The sequence below is a fragment of the Dasypus novemcinctus genome, chromosome 19 (assembly GCF_030445035.2).
Source record: "Dasypus novemcinctus isolate mDasNov1 chromosome 19, mDasNov1.1.hap2, whole genome shotgun sequence".
NCBI lineage: Eukaryota > Metazoa > Chordata > Mammalia > Cingulata > Dasypodidae > Dasypus > Dasypus novemcinctus.
In genome coordinates, this window is record NC_080691.1 from 2,419,015 (window position 1) to 2,438,515 (window position 19,501).

The 19,501-nt window shown below is 39.2% G+C and overlaps 1 protein-coding gene across 1 annotated transcript in view; it reads right to left on the reverse strand.

Annotated features, from left to right (window-relative positions):
* Positions 1–15,820: 15,820 nt before the first annotated feature.
* LOC105745654 (myelin-oligodendrocyte glycoprotein-like) overlaps positions 15,821–19,501 on the reverse strand; it is a 28,939-nt gene continuing 25,258 nt past the window's right edge. Inside the window, exon 7 of the mRNA XM_058281080.1 lies at positions 15,821–18,989. The gene's annotated coding sequence lies outside the window, so the exon portion shown is untranslated. The remainder of the gene's footprint in view (positions 18,990–19,501) is intronic.

Sequence of the window (19,501 nt, forward strand, 5' to 3'; positions counted from 1 at the left end):
AGAGTCTCTGCAAAACTTTTTTCTAACTAAGTTCTCATATAAATAGTCTATTGCACAAAATTTGAATGCTGGAAACCTATCTTCTTTCTTTGACAGGAGTACACATTTCTTTTTCTTTTTTTAAAAAGATTTATTTATTTATTTATTTATTTCTCTCCTCTTCCCCTCCTCCCACTCCAGTTGTCTGTTTTGCTGCATGTTCTTCTTTGTCCACTTCCGTTGTTGTCAGCTGCACGGGAATCTGTTTCCTTTTGTTGTGTCATCTTTCCGTGTGTGTGGCACCATTTTTGGGCAGGCTGCCTTTCTTTCACACTGGGTGGCTCTCCTTATGGGGTGCATTCCTTGTGCGTGAGGCTCCCTTACATGGGGACACCCCTGTGTGGCAGGGCACTCCTTGCATGCATCAACACTGCATGTGGGCTAGCTCCACATGGGTCAAGGAGGCCCAGGGTTTGAACCTCAGACCTCCCACATGGTAGACAGATGCCCTAACCACTGGGCCAAGTCCACTTCCCAGGAGCATGCATTTCAACAGCTGCTGCTAAAGATTTTGTTTCTCCTGTGATACTTGACTGGTATTTATGGGGCCATGAGCCTTTGAGATAAAATTGCCTTCTACAGTTCACTGCTGAGGAAATTGACCATTTGTAAATTACTCTAAATAACATTAAAATTTTGCAAACATTTTTCAAGGATAAACAGTACCTCATCATAGTAATTAATATAATCTCAAATGATACAATAACTGCTTAAAGTGTTCCTATCTTCAGTATCAACCCTGCTGCCATGTGGGTCTGACCTTTAGTTTGGAGAAAGTGACCAAATATGATGACATCAAGAAGGTGGTGAAGCAGGCATCAGATGCTCCCTGAATGGCACCCTGGCTACACTGAAGACCAGGTTGTCTCCTGAGACTTTAACAGTGGCACGTACTCTAACAATTTTAATGCTGGGGGTTTGCATTGCCCTCAGCAAACACTTTGTACTCATTTCCTGTTACAACAACGAATTAGGCTCTAGCAACATGATAGTGGACTTTATGGTCCACCTGGCCTCCAAGGGCTAAGAACCCCCAGGGCCACCAGCCCCAGCAACAGCATGAGAGGAGGAGAGCAGCAGTCACTGCTAGGGAGTCCTCGCCCAACTCGATCCATCAAAACTGAGAATCACCCATCCTCCACAGCTTCCATACCAGGCCCCTGAAGAATGGGAGGACCTCAGAGGGACCTACCTTGTCATGTACCATCAAAAAAGTACACCTTACCCAGCCAAAAAAATAATGATTAGCAGAATTCATGGAGTTCAGAAAATTGAAACGGGGAGAAAAATTTATAGATACTTAAGTACCTCATGTAACAGTGCCTATAACCCTCAGTGCTTAAAAAGAGAATGATGTCCACTCCACCTCTGGATCAAGAGGGGTCTTAGATTCCACATGGATGATGGATGCAATTCTTCTGCTTGCAGTTGTTGGCACTCTTGTTTTCCTGGTGTGGTGGCTGATCATCTTCACCTCCCTGTTAGATGACCTGGGTAAGTCCAATGAACCAGAGAGTAGGAATCACAACTCTGCTGAGGCTCAGGGCCCAGCTGGTATATGGGCAGTCCAAAGATTCAAGTCCCCTGAGTATGCACCATTCCTAGCACCAACCACATGTTCAGTAAAAGTGACAGAAGAGGCATGTGTAGGAAGGTCACATCTGAGTCCAGTTCCATCACACTCAGGAGCACAAATTCCAAAGTAGGGCCCTCTGACATGGCACAGAACTCCAAATTCATCTGCCATGACCATATACCCTGTGGATCTCCACAACCTTCAGGAGAACCAGTACCTAGGGTTATATCTACTTTGTCTCTCTCTGGGGTCCTGCTGACATGTGCTAAAGTGTGACCCCTCTGATGACTTCCCGACTATTTTTGGAAGACTCTTAGTCATATAAACTCATTTGTCTTTGCCATTTCCCCCGTTCATTCAAGGTAAAAAGCCATTTTTAACACTGGATCCACTATGAAGGCTGAGATATTCTGCTGGTCTGAGTTGACCCTTTTATTCAAGGTCTCTTTATAGTTGCATCACCAGTTAGTGAATGATAGTAATCAAACCAGGTTCCACAGAATGGAGAAATAAAATATGGTTAGAGTGGACTTACTGATATTATGCTATAAAACTATCGTGATTAGTAATAGAAGCAATTGTAGCATTGAGGTGGAGAAAGTGGCCATGGTAGTTGCTGAGGGCAGAAAGAGGGAAGTAGAGATGTGATGTGGGGGCATTTTTGGGACTTTGAGTTCTCTTGAGTGATATTGCAGTGTCAGATGCTGGACTTTATATATCCCACCATAACCCACTGAATGTGCTGGGGGAGAGTGTGAACTACAGGGTAAACTATTATCTATGTGGTGCAGCAGTGCTCCAAAATGTGTTCACTGAGTGTGATGGGTGTGCCACAATGATGGAGGAGGTTGTTGGTGTGGGAGGAGTGGGGTGGGGGGGTGAGGGGTATATAGAAACCTTCTATATTTTATAATGTAACGTTTTTTGTGATGCATACATCTTCAAAAAATACAATTTACAAAAATGATGAGGTGGGGTGGGGAATTAGGTATATGGGAACCTCTTATGTTTTTTATGTTTTTTAATACAACCTTCTTTGTGAACTATTAACTTTAATAAAACAGTTTGAAAAATAGGATCAAAATGAAAGGGAAATTATATTCACTTATTTGTTCTGTTTTATGTTTAAGTTCTGTTACTGCTTTTATTGTTGTCATCATGTAATTTTTAAAAATTTAGTAATTAAAATAAAATACCAAAACAATAGAGAAAAGCTGGTAATTACTCTAGAATATATATCCTAAAAAAACTGCTAGCCAGCAAAGTAAAGAAAAAAAAATTCTTTTTGTGACTATTTTAAAAATTTGACTAATTTGTGATTAGTGTAAATTAACCATAGGTTTTATAATATCCGAAGAAAAGAGTTAGAGTAAAAACTAGCTGGAGGAAGATATTTGATTACATGAAGAAGAAAGTTTAGATACACATATGTGGATATTTTAAAAAGGCGTAGTTTTTTAGGTATTAGTGTGCATCAAAAAAAATTGAATAAACTACAAATAAGAAAATTGAATGTCATATATATGTTAATAGATATTTATCTCACACAGAATTTTAAGGAGGAAAAATGAACTAATTTTGAAAGAGAACATGGGCAAAGAGATTGGATTGAAAATTTACAAATTAAATCTTACACATGGAATATAAAAGTGGAAAATTAAATTTAGTAACACATCACAAATTTTCCCATATGTCAGAAAAAATAATTTCAAAAATACTTATTTTAAAGCTGGTTAAAAAGCAGTGAGACAGATACTCTCCTGATAATATTGGGAGTTGATGTTATATTCTAGGAATTCTACATTTTAGTATAACAGTCAATTTTAGTATAATAGTCAATTTAATGAATCACATTTTTTACCTTTTGAGTATGATTTTAATGTGATCATAAATATAAACAAAATTGTATGTAATAATAAATCAATAGAACACACTGAGATCACCAAAAAGAAGACAGAAGTAATGTGAGTTTTCTGTAGGTCATATGATAATTTCAGTTGGAATATAAATAGAATAACAAGTAACAGTGAAATGAGCTTATAATTAAGTGGAGATGTGAAGAATCTATTAAAGTGTAGAAGATAAAAAAGACAGGAGATGAAAAGACTAATAAATGAGAGAAAGAGGAAAGGCAAACCATAAATTCCAGGATATAAAGAGGGAGAAAGGAAGGAATTACAGAATAAAAGGGAAAAATAGGAAAGAAGAAAGGAAAAGGAAGGCATAGAAATTTGTGGTAGTGCAGTGCATTCAGAAAAGGAGAGCTAGAGGCGTAAATATGTGGATAGGGTCATGTTCAGAATTATTTCAGGACTGTGCTCGACTGTGATTACCTATAAAAAAACAAACCACTCCTTATGATCTTCTGTTCTCAATCTGGATGTCAATAAGAATGATGATGCAGCTCCTACTCTCTGAATTGTTGGACTTTCCCAGGTCAGCTAACAGGGAGGTGAAGAAGGTCGACCACCACACCAGGAAACCAAGAGTGCCTATAACTCCAAGCATGAGAATTGCATCCATCAACTATGTGGCTTCTGAGCCCCCTCTCAATATAGAGGTGGAGTGAACATCACCAACACAGGGTCCACAGGATGGAGGAATAAAATATGGGTTAGAGTGGACTTACTCGTATTATACTATAGAACTATTGTGACTAGTATGGAAGAAACTGTAGCATTGATGTGGAGAAAGTGGCCAAGGAAGTTGCTGAGGGCAGGGAGAGGGAAGTAGAGATGAGATGTGGGAGCATTTTTGGGACTTGGAGTTGTCCTAAATGACATTGCAGGGACAGATGCTGGACATTATATACCCTGCCATAACCCGCTGATTGTACTGGGGGAGAGCATAAAATACAGTGTAAACTATAATCCATGGGGTGCAGCAGTGCTCCAAAATGTATTCACCAAATGCAATGAATGTGCCACGATGGTGAAAGAGGTTGCTGATGTGGGAGGAATGGGAGTGTGGGGTGTGGGGTATGTGGGAACCTCTTATATTTTTTAATGTAACATTTTTTTGTGATTTATGTATCTTAAAAAGACAACATAATAAAAAATAAAAAATAAAAAATGTAAATATGTGGTAATGGTTGGACTTAACATTATAATGAATGTAATGAGCAGTGTTGATTTATGGATGTAAATGTGGCTGAAATGACTAGTCTAAGGAAGATTAATGTTAGTTGAAGGACAGCTGGAGGATAATATTGAGAATGTATGATATTGGGGTTTTGGAAGTAGATGAGGATTGTGGTTAATAATAAAAATATAGGAATATTCTACTACAAGGTATTAAGTATGTAGTGATACATGGGAAAATATGACTAATGCATTTTATGGACTGTAGTTAACAACAACATTGTAATGCTTTTGTAGCAAAGCAAAGTTGGTGCTATATTAACTCTAAAGTTAAAAGAATATGGGATTCGGTTTGCAAGATATAAATACAATTATGCTTTTTCCTCTTCATTTTTTTTCAATAATAAGGAAACTTTGACTATGTCATTTAACTAATCTGTGTTTATCTGTGTATCTTTCTGAATACTAGGGCTGTTACAGCAAAGCCAGGAGTTCTGAACCATAGAAACTCACAACCGGCCCCCCAGAAAGGTGGATAAACAGTTTCATTATGTGCGGGCCCAGAGGAGAGTCAATCTCCAAATTCTGAGCCCTGCTTTCAATTTTCATAGGTTTATATAGGATTTCAGGTGGAATCAGCATAACTTTTATTCATTGGCTAATGCATTACTAGGAGAAATTTTGCAAGCAAGGTGGTTATGGAGGCAGAATGCAACTGCAAGGTTGCAGGCTGATTTACAGAAGTGGGGGTGAAGTCACTTGTTTGATATCTTTCTACTAGGCCATGTTTTCACAGGATGATTTACAGAAACAGGGGCAGGAGTTATTTCTTTGATATTCTCCTGCACAGCCATGCCCTCACAGGCCAATCCACATAAGCGGGGGCAGGAGTGACTTGTTAGGTATTTTGCAAGGTTATGTTTTTATTCCTCAAGAGAGCAACAACTGCATTAGTAATTGGAATTAGATGAGATAAAAGTGCCTAAAAATGAACTTTTTAGAAGTAAGGTTTCCGTAACTTGTTGAGCTGCCTTTTTCTGTTCTTTTATTTTTGTGAATTTGAAATAAAGTTGTTAAGGAAATTCAGATTAAAAAAAAGAATGTTGTCATCTTCAACTTTATACATCCTCAATTCTTAAGTGATCAGACAGCACCACAACTTGACAAATCCTATAATGGTTCTGCTCTGAAATCCACACATAAATATTTAATTAGTGTGGACCAACAGAATGCTAATAGACAAGTTATGAATATCTATGCATCCCCATTTTAATTACAGAGGCCCTAAAAATCAAATGTACTTCCAGAAATAAAAATTCAAAAAGCTATTTTTGTTGCAAAACTAAAAATGTCGGGAGATTGCCATGTATTGAAACACTGACAATGATTTTGTAAAAGATCCAGAATTTTTTTCCCATTTAGAACATGATAATTGGAAAATGATACTGGAAAGAGAAATATTGAGTCAAGTATTTCCAAGCTACTCATTTACTACACATAAAATAAGTTAATATAATTTAGACCTGGGACACTCTTATCATACAACTTGTTAAATTCTGTTGATTAGAAAAAGGAGACTAGAGATGTCTCTTTATTTTGAAAATTTATTCATATTAATTAAAACTAAATATCAAAATCAATAAATCATTTTGCAAGCTTCATTGCTATTGTTTTTCCTAATGCCATCTGCAGGACCTTGTTTCTCAGACTGTAGATGAGAGGACTCAGGGTGGGGGGTTACTCTGTGTAAAGCACAGATATCAACAATTTCAGGGAAGAAGACTTGAGATTTATTGCCAAACATGTAATACTCTCAGAAAACTGGAACAACAAGATGGCATCGGAGTAAGTGCACCCACATCATCTCTCCTAGAAAAAAGTGGCTGAGTGGGGACAAAATCCTGCTTGAGTGAGCTGTTTGAGGAACCCACAAAGGAGGAAACTTCTGGACAGCAACCTGGAGAGAGTGTGACAAAAAGAGTGATCGCTCAAGGTAAAACCTCGGATTACAGGTGCTTGTGGCTGCAGCTGTGTGACAGCTAAGCCCCTCCATTAGGGCAGGTAGCTGCAGCATTCCCTGAACCCTGGCGGTCACACAGCAGTATTCCCCAAGCCCCGCATTCCCTGAACCCATGATCCCTGAACCCGTGTTCTCCAAACCCCACATTCCCCAAACCTGTGTTCCCTGAACCCACATTCTCTGAACTCGTGTTCCCTGAACCCACATTCTCTGACCCCAGTGTTCCCTGAACCCTGGCATTACCAGAACCTTGTCCTCAATTTCCTCTTTTCTGTATTGATTTTGGCTACCAGCACCAGCTCTTTTCCTCCCTACATCTTTCTACTTCTGTTGTTGCTCTTACATTCCACCTCTTTAGCCCCCCATTTTCCTGGCTTTAATTTCTAACACTTCTATTCAGTTTTCTTTTTTTTATTAACTCTACATGTTATAGTCCTTTTTTTCTGTTTCCCTCTCTCCCTGATCATGCTGGCCTTTTAATACATACTATATTCTTCTCCATATTCAGTTTCCCGTTTACATTGTAGGTACTCCACTTTTTTTATTTTTAAGATTTATTTATTTCTCTCCCCTTCTCCCCCCCAACCTCCCTGTTTTCTGCTCTTTGTGTCTGTTTGCTGTGAATTCTTCTTTGTCTGCTTCTGTTGTTGTCAGTGGCACAGGAATCTGTGTTTCTTTTTGTTATGTCATCTTGTGTGTCAGCTCTCCGTGTGTGTGGCACCATTCCTGGGCAGGCTGCACTTTCTTTTGCTCTGGGCGGCTCTCCTTATGGGGTGCACTCCTTGTGTGAGGGGCTCCCCTACACAGGGGACATGCCTGAGTGGTACAGCACTCATTGCACGCATGAGCACTGCACATGGGCCAGCTCCACATGGGTCAAGGAGGCCCTGGGTTTGAACCATGGACCACCCATGTGGTAGATGGATGCCTTATCCACTGGCCAAGTCTGCTTCCCTACTCCACTTTCTTATTGCTGTAACTATACACTGCTTACATGAGTTTAATATTCATTCTCCTAGGTCTTATATGATCCTTCTGCTAATATTTATTATCAATATTATTATTATACTTTTTCTTTTCATATCTCTTTTGCTTTCCCTTTTTCCATCAAGGGAACTTAGACAATAAAAGGAAATACAATAAGAAGAACAAAGCATCACAGAGAAAACCTAAAAAACACACAAAAACAGCCACTAAATAAAAATCAAGGCAAGACAGAGAAGCTAATCAAGTGAACAAACTCATCAAGATAAAATGATGACCAGACAGCAGCAAAAAAAAAAAAAAAAAGAATAGAAAAAAAATTGCAAACCATACCAATAATCAGGAAGATATGGCCCAGTCCAAAGAACAAACTAAAAATCAGGAAGAGGAGCAGAACATTGAACAAATACTCAAAGCTCTTCAAACAAATATCATGGACCAACTTAATTAAGTGAAGGAAGAGATTAAGGATATTAACAAAACACATGGAGAGCATACCGAAGAAATTGTAAACATATGCAAAAAGATAACAGATATGATGGTGATGAATGGCACAATCCAAGAAATAAAAAATATACTCTCAGAAAATAACAGCAGATTTGAAGAGGCAAAGGAAAGAATTAGCAATGTGGAAGGCAATATATCTGAAATCAAACAGGTAGTAGAAGTGATAGATAAAAAAGAAAAAAATCCAACCACATGGTTGGGAGGGAGTTTTCCAGGGCATGTATATAGGGTAGTGTTTGGATATTCATTGGGTATTTTCATAGTAGTTACAGTTACCAATGACAACTGAGGGAGTCCTGAGCTCCTAGCCAGGGGGGCTCTGCCACATTCCCTAATGGATCAGCAACAATCCCCCAAGTGCAAGGGTGAAGACCAGTGAAGTAGGATGGTCCAGTGATCAGCCCTTGATATTGATGACTATGCTTATGAACCTGTGTGCCTGAAATTTGAACTAGGCCTACAGATGCAGGGTGACTAGAGTTATGTCCCAAGAGCATCCATGTTGCTCAAATGTGGCCACTCTCTAATCCAAACTCAGCATGTAAGTGCATTACCTTCCCCCCAGTGTAGGACATGACTCCTGGGGATGAACTTCCCTGGTGCCAATCCAATCACTATCTGGTGATGCAACTAGAAAAAGACCTTGAGCGAAGGGGGAAATGGTAAAGACAAATAAGTCTATATGGCTAAGAGTCTTCAAAAAGTGTTGGGAGGTCATCAGAGGGGTTGCACTTATGCATGCCTCAGCAAGATCCCAGAGACTGCAAAAGTAGATACAACCCCAGGTACTGGTGCTCCTGAGGGCTATGGAGACACACAATTTCTACAGTCATGACAGATGGCTCTGGATTTCAGGGCCTTGTCAGTGGGCCCTATATTGTAGTTTGTGTTCCTAAGTGTGATGAATTTGGGCTCAGATGTGACCTTTCTACACATGCCTGTTCTGTCACTTTTACTGAAACTGTGGTTGGTGATGGGATTGGTGTATGCTCAGGAGACTTGAATCTCTGGACTGGCCATGTGCCAGCTGGGCCCTGAGCCTCAGCAGAGTTGTGACTCCTACTCTCTGGTTCATTGGTCTTACCCAGGTCATCTAACTGGGAGGTGGAGATGGTCAACCACCACACCAGGGAACTGAGAGTACCTACAATTCCAAGCAGGAGAATTGCATTCATCAACCATGTGTGATCTAAGCCCAATTTTGATATAGAGGTGGAGTGGACATCACCATCCCAGGGTCCACAGGATGGAGAAATAAAATATGGATTAGAGTGGACTTACTAGTGTTCTACTACAGAATTATTGTGGCTCTAGCAATGAAAGAAATTATAGCACTGATGTGGAATCAATAGTCCCAGGAGTAGCTGAAGGCAGGGGAAGGGAATAAAGGTGTGATATTTGGGCATTTTTGGGACTTGGAGTTGTCCTGAATGATATTGCAGAGACAAATGCAGGACATTGTATATTCTACCATATTGCACTAAGTGGACTGGGAGACAGTGTAATCTACGATATATACTATAATCCATTCTATGTAGCAAAGCTCCAAAATGTACTCATCATATGCAGTGAATGTACCACACTAATGAAAGAAGTTGTCGATGTGGGAGGAGTGGGTGTTGTGGGGATGGGGTATATGGGAGCCACTTATATTTTTTAATGTAACATTTTGTGTGATCTCTGTATCTTTAAAAAAAGATAATAAAAAATAAAGTAAATATCAAATGAAAAAAGAAACAGGAACAGCATCACCATGGTGAGGTGGGGCAGAGAAGTTGAAACAGTTTTTTGTCTTCCCTTTTACAGATGGGATTCTTAAAACAGTGGTAAAAATGTGGACATAAGAAACAAATATTAAAATGAAACACACAAAACAAAACAAGAGTTAACAGTAACTAATTCATCTTCTAAAATATGCTCTCCATAGCAGGAAAGTGTAAGCACTGATGGAATACCACAGAAGAACTGATGGGCTACATTGGGTCCACACAAACAGTCAGAGAATGTCCCTGCTACATGAATGGAGCCATAAACACATCCACTGAGTCATGATGCTGTCGCCATCTGCACACAGGCACCTCTGTGCATAATGCCCTCGTAGTGCAGAGGATGGCAAATGGCAGCATAGTGGTCATAGGACATCACTATAAGGAAGGAAAACTGTGTGCCACAGGAAAACAAAATAAGAAAAACTTGCATGGGGCATCCTAGGAAGGAGATGGAATGGCTGTTGGGCAGAGAGTTCATGATGGATTAGGGACAGTGACAGAGATATAGCAGATATCAAGCAAGGACATTTTCTTCAGGAAGAAAGACATGGGAAGTTGGAGATGCTGGCCAATGGTGGTGCCAATGATAATGAGAAGGTTTCCCATCACTGCTGCCAGGTAGATGAGGAAGAGAAGTGTGGCATACAGTCTCTGTAGCATCCAGTCATTAGAGACTCTCATGAGAAAAGAATTCCATTATGATGGTCATGTTGATAAATTTCTCAGGCATGCTGACTCTTCACAGTGAAAATAGAAAAACAAAACACAAAATTCTTATTCAGAGCTCTCCACCTGATCTCTTCTGCTAGTGACTAAATGTTGTACTTTTATGAATGATTTGCTTAGAGTTATCAGTCTACTGTGAAGTAATTCTAACATGAGAAGTTGATTTCCTTTCAAAATACATAGAATGCATAATAACAATGTGAACATTAATAAATCTGCCTGCGAGTTGGTCATGAACACAGAAGTGCTATGTCACTTGCTATGCCTTTGAACTCTGGAAGGCAGAAGTATTGGTTTTGGAGCATATTCTGAATATCCAAGAGCTAAATTTCTTTACTAAAATGATCAAGAAAATGTGTTCTCCTTTTTGTACAGACTGTTATTTTCTTTCTTTCTTAAAAAATATCCTTAGGTATTTGTGGACTATTCTTGGCCCCCAGCAGAAAATATTTCAATAGGGAAATACCCTATACTTTCCAGAGCTGTGTAAAATATTGCAGGGAAACTAGATGACAAAATAAAGAAAATATATATTGATTGGTGTATCCTTAGTAAATCCATACTTAAGCCTTTATAAGTGTGTGTGGAATTGTATAAATGTGTAGGCGTATGTATTTGCAAAAATCTATACAATTATGTAATTTTAAATGAATCATATTGTATATGTGTGCTTGTATTTGAGAGTGTATTGGAAAATTTTCCAAATATCATGTCTAATCCCTCTTTTTACTTCCCTAGAAAGGATAAGGGACTTGCTCTAGGAGCTACAGTGGTAGGAATTAGTATTTCAATTACCAAGTGAAAATAGCAGAATGGGAAGATCAGAACCTTATCCAAAATTTTTTATGGCTTGTACAGGGAAGGTATGATCTATCTAATCTTGTAAAAATAAAGAGAAATCAGCATATATGAGCTTGTCAGATACTGACTTGGCAAAATGTACTGAACTGAGCTGTTTTGAAAATAGTTCTAACTATTTGTGCATGGAGTCATTTTTGAGAATCTCATCATCCTTATTTTGAGGGGAAAGCAGATGGAATAAAGCAACCTACACAGTATATTTTTAAAATGTCGCATGTCCTTCCCTAGTCTTCTGCTCTCATCTGAGCTAACAGCATGTGAGAGGCCAGGGTGTAAGGAAGCTACCACCATGTAGAAATCAGCAGTCTCTCAATTCCCTCTCTCTCTCTCAAGGGTATTTCTTCATGCAGTGCAGATCTGGAGGCAGAGATTAGGATAATACTATTCATTTTCATACTCACAAAGTAGCCCTCTGGAGAAATTGCATCTGGATGAACAGGATTTTATATCACTTGTGTACTTTCTAGATGCCAATTCAGAAGCAAACTGCATTTTCTCTCAAGTGTTTACATGTAAAAGATCATAAGATGTATGTATTTCCTGGAGTTCCCAAATGATTAAATAAACTGGGATCTAACTTTCCAAAAATGGAGTCCAATGGCTTGTTTCCCTGTGAGACCATGTACCGCTGGGGTTTTTAAACCTACGGAGCCCAGATTTTCAATCCAGTGCTGTGATGGATGAATCTGTGTGTCACCATTACTATATGATGGTGTCCAGTTGTTTGGTCAAACAAGCGCTGACTTGATTGCTACAGTGGGGATGTTTTTTTTTAACTTAAATGATCAGTAAGTTTACTTCATCTGTGGCTAATCACATCCACATTCACCTTCAACTGAGGAGACTGCTCTCACAATGAGAGATGTCTCATATAATAAATTGAAACCCTTAAAAGGAGAAGTGATGATTTCATCAATTCAGCCACGCAGCTTTTCCTGGGAAGTTCATTGAAACCTTCATCGGACTTCTCAGCTGTGGCATTCCCTCCAGAATTTGGACTTGCCCATTCCCACAGTCCTGTGAGCCAATTCCTGTTTTAAAATTTTTTATAATACATATACACACACACACACACACACACATACATTTATCCCATCCCATCCATTCTGTTTCCCTAGAAACAGAGAACCCTGGCTAATACAAGTGCCATGTATCATACAGAGGATTTATGTGAACCATATTAAATAAATAGGAACCATATTCAGCTACTTTTCTTATTTGGATAGTAAATTATTACTGCTGTTGTGTTGTGCATTCTTTCATGATCTGAATTCAGATACTGGTATGATCTAAATTCAGTAATTTATACATATCAGAATGCTTTAGTTTTCATAGTTTTTTCCTTTTTATATGTAAAATTATTTTAAAATATTCTTTATGAAAATGATTTAAAAGTTAAATCTAAAACATAATAGGGGAACTAATATTGCTCAGTGCTTGAGCACTGGCTTTCTACATATAAGGTAATGGGTTCAATCCCCAGCTCCAATACCTAAAAAGAAAAAGACCCACATATAATAAAAGTGTAATCTTTATGCCCACAAAAACTATAATTGTATTGCATTGACATGGTCAAATATCACCAATTCAAAGGCAGAAATTATCAGAACTGATGGTTTTTTAAGTGACACATGATGAAAAAAACTCTTATCAAATATAATGCTATAGGTAAGTTAAAAAGTAAAGTAAGAAAATGATACTATGTAAACCCTAATTTTAAAATGCTGGAGTAGTTCTATTGTTACCACAAATAATCTAACAAGAATAAATGAGGCATTACATGATAAAATGATGAATGAACAAAAAGACATAATCTTAGATGAGAGCTGAAAACAGATATAGTAAAAACTTTTAGAATTAAAAGTAGAAATAAACAAATCCCCAATTAGAATAAGAGATTTCAAGACTCCTTTCTCAGTAATTGAGGGTAGAAAGAGGTATATTGAGAATGATATAGAAAATATGAACAATGCCATGAATTAACTGTATTTAAGTGGCATTGCTAGAACATTCAACCCAACAACAGCAGAAATCATATTCCTCCCCAGGATGGGAATTCAATAGTTTTTGATTATTGTGTGGGTTTCCACTCAATAAGAAAACACCCTATGGCAATTTGAACACATTTATATTCAATAGAAACATGCCCCAAGTCTGCCCCTCCCCACACAAAACCCCACCACTGACACCCTGCACCAGTGATCCTCCCCTGAAAATGCTGCAACCATTCTGCAATCCAAAACTTCTCCAAAATCAAAGCTAAAAAATAAATAAATAAATAAAATAACTTTTTGCCCCAGGTCTTTTTTTTTTTAAGATTTATTTATTTCTCTCCCCTCCCCCACCCCAGTTGTCTGTTCTGTGTCTATTTGCTACATCTTTGTTCACTTCTGTTGTTGTCAGCAGCACGGGAATCTGTGTTTCTTTTTGCTGTGTCATCTTGTGTCAGCTCTCCGTGTGGGCAGCACCATTCTTTGGCAAGCTGCACTTTCTTTCACACTGGGTGACTTGCCTTATGGGGCACACTCCTTGTGCATGGGGCTCCCGTGCATGGGGGACACCTCTGCGTGGCATGACACTCCTTGCACATGCACACATCAGCACTGTGCATGGGCCAGCTCCACACAGGTCAAGGAGGCCCGGGGTTTGAACTGTGGAAATCCCATGTGGTAGGCAGATGCCCTAACCATTGGGCCAAGTCTGCCTCCCATTTGGGTCTTGATCAACATAAAATCTGTTATCTTTTATGTACAGTGATCATTTCTTCCGTATGTTACCCCAGTGTCTTATTTTTTTCATTTCATTTTCAAATAAACTTTAGATTATAGGAAATTCTCATGGAAAATATAGTAATTCCCATATATGCAACCCCTCCCCATCACTTTTTCCCATATTAATATCTTACATGAGGTATATTTGTTACAATTGATGAACAAATATTGAAGCATTGTTACTAAACGTGGTGAAAGATTTTTTTTTTTTTGCACCATACCCTTTTATAGGTTTGAGAAAATGTATAGTGGCCTGTATTTGTAATGGTAAGATCATGCAAAATAATTTCAATGCCTTAAAAGATGCCCTATATGCCATCTCTTCTTCCTTTCTCAGAACCTATGGTAACCACTAAGTTTCACTTTGTGAAGAATAACATTCATAAATACATGCATTAATATTGAGGGCTTAACATATTGATCTCTTTTCTTTTATTAGGCACTGCCTCTGTTCTCCAGATATATTTGCCCCTCTTGAGAACATAGCAAGAAGCCCAAGAATGGGGGATTTATTTTCCTATTTATTGTCTGGGTCTCCATCAACTTAGATAAATGCTATGACAAAACGAACACTTTCATATTCCACAGAAGCATGCCCCAGGTATGCCCTATCCTGTCAGAATCACAGACCCAAAGGGTATCGGGAATGAAAGATAAAGAGAGATTGGGATCAGGGGATCTGAGAGCATTGAAGCCTCAAGCTCATTAAACAAGTTTATTAATATCAGGGGCTTCTTTATATACTCCAAGCAATCATGAGAACCAGCAACTATTCTAGGTAACTATTCCCATTACCTCATTCTTGAAAACACAGTGCATGTGGATAAGATAGTAACTAAAGCTCAAGATGTTCTATTATGTTATTGAAACAAATATACTCATAAATCTTGTTGCCCAGGTTACTCGTACTATCAAGCCTGGGTTCTGCCAGAATGTTATGTTTCCCTGAGAGATTAGCCACCTGCATGTATATCTCTAGGGACAGCATGACCCAGTGGTCAGAAAGTAACTTGCTACTATGGAAACAACATGCCTTTGTTTCCCACATTTCCCCCTTTTTCTTTTAGTCAGGGTGGCTGTGCCTGTCTTAGGTTGCCCTCCTCTGAGTCTTACCCATCATTGACTACCAGCCAAGCACTCTGACCATGAGAAACTATATCAGATTTTTTGCAAGTACCAAATTATTAGCTTGTCCCATCGCATCAACATGGTGCAGTCTTCGGCATACCTCTTGTCCCAGGCAAGCAACAATGAGCAACAAGATTAACACACAAAGTTCTATTCCTAATGCTGATAAAAATTGTTGAGACTTCCACAAATTTATTGGATTAAACTTATTGAATGAGAAATCAAATCATTAAAGATATCCTTATCATCAACTATGTCAATCTGATTATGAGACATTTCTAATATTTTCTGTAATTCTTCTATTTCTAATGACATATTACCTTTATGACCTATCAAATGATTTTTAATCTTTTCCCAGTCAAACATAGAATTATTATAAGCAAGTGGAGTAATACAAAAGTTACTTTTATTCCAATCACATTTAAATCCCCTAAATAGATTTAAGTTATATACTTGATCTCTAAGATATAAAACCGCTGATTCTAAATCATAAACTCTACTTTTAATTCTCCATCAATATATTCTTGACTATGCCATAAGTCACTAGCATTCTTATGCCAATCATGCACATATTGTTGAGTCTGCACCATCTCATGCAAGGTCACTGTAGCTGTAGTAGCAGCTGCAATGACACCAGTCAGTCCTAATATGCCAGCTATTATCAGTCCCACAAATCTCTTCGAGCATTTCAGGATTTCTTGAGCCATATGGAACAGCAGTTGACTCTCAGGTGACAATTGCCAAATTTGGTTCAGTTGCACTGGGATCCATACTCCCCGCCGCCTTTAAGCCATTGTAATGAAATCTCCATTCTGTAAAATGTTCTCAGACAAACAAGTATGCAAAGCCCCACTTTTATAAAATAGAGCATTCTTGGTTATGGTTAATTTTCCAATGACAAACACATAAGGATTTCTTACACACGATTGAAAATGATGAATTTGATCTAAATGCAGATATTGACCATTCTATTATTCCTAATCCACTCTATAGTAGGAACTATTCCTAAAAAATCTTTCCACAAATTCTTCTGTTTATGTATAGATGTAATGTTACACTATGGAGATGGGATCCATTTCCCTTAATGTTTCCAAACACTATTATTTTTAGTAAAAATTATTTTTTCATCCAAATCAAGGGATTCATGAAAAGGATATTGCACATTACTAATTTGCTGTCTTTTACTATTTAGACCATACCAAATAAATCTGCCATTATATGGAGAGGGACTTCCCAGTGGGGCACTATATTCCAAGATATTTATTAATATATTCCAAGATATTTTTGGAAGAGTACGGACTGTAATTCTGTAGCATGTTCCCTCACATTTAAATTACTTTTATACATCGTTGACAGGATGGTGATGCTTTGTCCCTCTCAGTGCGTCACATCAGGAGGTGCGGGATGTCAAGTTCGTTCTATTATTGATAACGTTGTCTAATTGTTTAGGACGGTGACCTCTATGTTTCTCTACCATAGAATTACTATTTCCTCCCTTTAATTACCAAGTACTTTATGGCTATTTATGTAGAAATCTTCGAATGTCCTCTAAATTTTATGAGACAAAACGCGAATCTTGGATACCTATTTCTTGCTGAAGAGCTCTCGCACCGTGCCTTTGGCAGTACCAACCTTTGTCAATAAAGTTTCGTGAACGTGAACTTCCCGGATGGGCTGGGACGGCCGTGCCGCAAGGCATTACGGGAATTGTAGTCTTCCTGGGTGCTCCCAGCTAAGCTCCGCCGAGAAAGAGCCAGAAGCCGACAAGGGAGGGCGAAGAGGGAGACGGCGACGGCGCTCCGGGACGCGGAGGGTCATGGGTCTCGTAGTTCGCGTGCGCGCTCCTGCCATGTGCCTCCGCGCCTGCGCAGGAGGCCTGGACTACCGTACCCGACAGGCCGCGCGCGGCGATGGGGGAAGCTGGCCTGGGCCCCGGGCAAATCAAATCCAAGGAAAGGAACTGCCGGCTTTCAAATTCCTCCTCCTCCGCCATCCTGCGCCGCGGTGCGGGGAGCAGGTGGTGTCTGCGACGTGAGTGACGAGCAGCGCCGGCAGAGCGGACAGACGAGCAGGCCGGGCATCGAGACCGCTGGGCCCAGAGGCGGCGACCCTGACCTGACTTGACCCGGACCCTGACCTTAATGAGTCTTGATAGAATTCAGTCTTACTCAGTTTTATATTATTTAGTATGACCTTGTGTTCAAGCCACTGATATTTTGGTATAGTGGTGGTTATAACCATAGCCAACATTTGGTCTCTAGTCTGGTAGAGCCCATGATTTATTGGTGAAGCAGAAACGTACAGTAAAAATATGGCGTACCAAATTTTACAAAGCATGTCAGGGTGATTTGCTGAGTAAAGAAATTCACTAGTTTCAGGAACTTTAACTCAAATCTAGGAAGGATGAGAGAACCTTGCATTTTTTTGCCAAAATATACTTTTTCTTATTTTAAAGATACTTAGATTGCATAAATATTACATAAAAAATACAGGTGATTCCCACATGCCCGGCGCCCACATCTCCCACACGTTCCCACATCAACAACATCCCTCATTAGTGTGGCACATTCATTGCAATCGATGAACACTTCTTGGAGCTTTGCCAGTGAGCCTGGATCACAGTTTCCATTGTAGTTTACAGTCCCTCCTACCCAATACTGTAGGCTATGACAAGATATAGAATGGCATGTATTTGTCTTTACAATGCCATTCAGGACAATTAACAAGTCCCCCAAATATCTTAAGGCCAAAAAGCACACAAGGAAGTGTATTAAGGGGAGATGGGATTGTGGGGATGAGCTGTATGATAATCCCATGAGAGGGATATATGTAGTTTCCCACAAGACCAAGAGGAGACAATTTCCTGGGTAGCTAATCCTCACACCTCATAGCTTTCAGGGTCCTGGATGGGGAATAGCTGTTATCTTGGACCTCGGGAATGGCCTTCATGGGAATGCTTCTGAACTGTGCTCCAGGGAGAGTTGGTGGGATTTGTTTCTGGCACCTTGGTGATGGTGAGGCCATTAGTATTTTCCTCACTGAAATGTCCAGGGTAGAAATATGGCCTCATAGGCTTGGTGAAGTTGCTTTTGAAGATGTAGAGAATGATACAGTCAGTCACATTGTAGAAAAAGATCAACCCTTCTTCATACTTCAAGAAAATCCCCACAGTCAAGAGAGGTTCTGGGACATTAAGTGTATAGTGGGGGGTAGAAAGAGCCTGGTGTACACCCTTCTTCAGAAAAATGGTCCAGAAACCATTCTCTGGACGAGCAGAGCTATAGTGCCCTTTCCGGTTAGCGGAGTCCCAACACAGTCCTACTGTCCACCTGCTGTTCCCTGCTACTTGGACCTCCCAATAATGACTACCACCACAGAAGCCGTTCTGACCTAGCACAGCCAAGAGAGTATCAAATCGCTCAGGAATGTCAGGCACGTCTTGCTTTTCCGGAACAGTAATGACATATTTTTCATCAGCTGACACAGAAAGGTAAGGATGAGCAGTGGCTTTATCCAGTTTTATGTCTTCTGAAGGAGAAGGAAGTAGAAGAAAAAAGAAAGAATTAATTTTAGCTTTTAAGATAAAATCTTCCAACATCTCGGTGAAGGATTAGCACAAGGATGATAAAAAATAACACAGCATATGAAGATCCTTTTCTACAGAGAAAAATAAAAAATAAGCATCATCTATACACCATTATCTATGATGCCAACTAGACTATAAATTTGAAGTTTTTACTTTGGGGAAAATATCTGCAAATCCTTTCATATCTGAAAGTGATTGATGAGATAATTATTCTGGTGTGGATGATATCAGAATCTTCAAATGTGTCTCAAGGGATGCAGCTGTTATTCAGGAAATATGCCACTCTTACAGCCTTCTGAAATGACTGCAACAATATTCTAAATCACAGAATACTGTCTCAATATTTTATTTAGGGATATTCTGCCTAGAATTTTAGCATGGAAAAAGTGAAGAGTACAACAAAGAGAAACAATGCCCTATGCAAGCATGGAGGTAGAAGCACATCCAGAGTGTT